Source organism: Tupaia chinensis, unplaced genomic scaffold, assembly GCF_000334495.1.
Source record: "Tupaia chinensis unplaced genomic scaffold, TupChi_1.0 Scaffold000407_4, whole genome shotgun sequence".
NCBI classification, from domain to species: domain Eukaryota; kingdom Metazoa; phylum Chordata; class Mammalia; order Scandentia; family Tupaiidae; genus Tupaia; species Tupaia belangeri.
In genome coordinates this window covers 5,300,021-5,301,991 of record NW_006159912.1, presented here as the reverse complement: position 1 = coordinate 5,301,991, position 1,971 = coordinate 5,300,021, and the positions used below count along the sequence as shown (strand labels likewise).

At 40.0% G+C, this 1,971-nt stretch overlaps 1 protein-coding gene across 2 annotated transcripts in view; it reads right to left on the bottom strand.

Annotated features, from left to right (window-relative positions):
* The window catches only part of BCAS3 (BCAS3 microtubule associated cell migration factor), a 341,361-nt gene that overhangs the window by 58,255 nt on the left and 281,135 nt on the right, over positions 1–1,971 (bottom strand). The window lies entirely within an intron of this gene.

The window sequence follows — 1,971 nt, the reverse complement described above, 5'->3', positions numbered from 1 at the left end:
GGGAAAGAGAGACAGGTAAGTATTTTTGACAGATTCCGCCTTCAAGATCCGCCAGGCCCAGCTTTGCAATTGCCCAGGGTTAAAAGTGCACATGGCTGTGCCCAGTGTATAGGTGAGCCCAACAACCAAACCCAGGCCACCCATGGGGCTTCGAATCACCCAAGCAATGGTGCCCCCTGTATGCCACCACGGGTGGGCCTGTTTTCATACTGTAAGCGATTTCTTCAAGAACGATATAACTTTGTCACAAATCCTAATACAGTGAAAAAATATTTCACAGCCTTTTGTAGTTACTTATCCTGTAATTTGTCCCACAATATGAAAAATGAATGCTATCAAGAAGGAATACTGTATGGACTGAGGTTGAGTTACACTGGGTGTGCCAAATAAAACGCACGACAGGCTCCATACATGAAGAATCACCCAAACATCCCACCAACTTTCTTTCAGAACACTGTTGCTTTTCAAACTTCCAGATCAAAACAAAGAAAGAACAGATGATATGTCAACAAGAGTCCATCAGTCAAAACAAAGGCAGTGCTGTGGCGGGGGATGACAAGAACAAAGAAGGCCGTGTATGCGTGGGACAGGAGGTATAGGGAAAAGCTCTGTGCTTTTTGCTTAATTTTGCTCTAAAATCTAAAACTGCTCTAAAAAAAGTCTATCTGTTAAACACACACACACAGAAACACACATATACACACTTCTCCCAAAGTCCTCTTCTTTTCTTCCCTTTTTAGAAAGTTGTTGGTTTTTTTTGTTATTGTTGTTTGTTTGTTTGTTTTTCCTACAGGGTGTATGTACCTGTTGGAGAAACAAAGAGACAGAAAGCGAGAAATCACCCCCAAGGGAGGTGGCCACCCGCAATCCTTTCTCCACCATTCTCCTCTTGGGATTTTGGGCATGCACCCATATGCACCCTAGCATGAGTTTCAAGCCGCGGGGTCTTAGACTCTAACTGCAGCCATGTGAGAGTCCAGAAACATATTCATTAGGCCCTCTGTTGGTCCCTCTGTTCTTTTCTTAATGGGATTATTGGTTTTTGTGATAAATGAAAATCGGTCATACTTCGAGAAGTCAGGTGCTGGTTATGGATGTAATCAAATGACTTTATAAGAATACACATGTACTCATTACCAAAACAGATGCAGTCCTTTATCTCAGCTTTTACAGTAAAGCTAGGAGCACACAGAATCACTCCTGAATGCTGGGTGGGTCTTATCTCTATGTCAGACGAATCAATTACAGCTGATTTGAGAAAATGGCTAATGACCAGCCAGTGGGACATAAAGGAGTAGCAAGTTAAAAGGGTAATTAGAACAGAAGGGAGTAGCAGTTGAAACTGAGCTTCACAGAAGGCTTTAACTAGTAACAAAAAGTCCTTTTGATACCATCATTAAAGCCAAGGAGGTAACAAAAAATAGAGATGGGATAAGGGAATGGAAGGCTTGCATACTTTACAGTATCCTCTCCTACTTAGGTAAGGAACCTGCTGTGCCCCAGATCCTATTACCACGGAAAGGGTCACTGAAAGGCGATAACAAGGAAAAAGGGCTGATGTCTGACTCCCAGTATTATGTGTAAGGAGAGCGATTTTGCCTAGAACAATACTGCCTAGAGAACTCACCAGAGAAGTGCCCCAGTAACACCCCAGTTTGTGACCTACTTTAATACTACTTAAGTATAACAGAAAAAGCATAACTTAACATTCAAAATTACACGCTTATTTTATAAATGCAGGCACTCTCTTCTATACAGAGACAATTAGAAATCACAAAGTAAAACATTAGTTTGGAAATATTAATGGTAGTATTCCTGGTGATCAAAACAGGGATTAAAAAGGAGAAAAACTACATTAATTAATAAAAGCAGTGGTGATCATAAATGATGACCCTTATTTTTTAGTGACAAGCTATAGTTTTACTCTTTTTTTTTTTAAGAATTATTTTATTTAACTTTTTTTGTTTATTT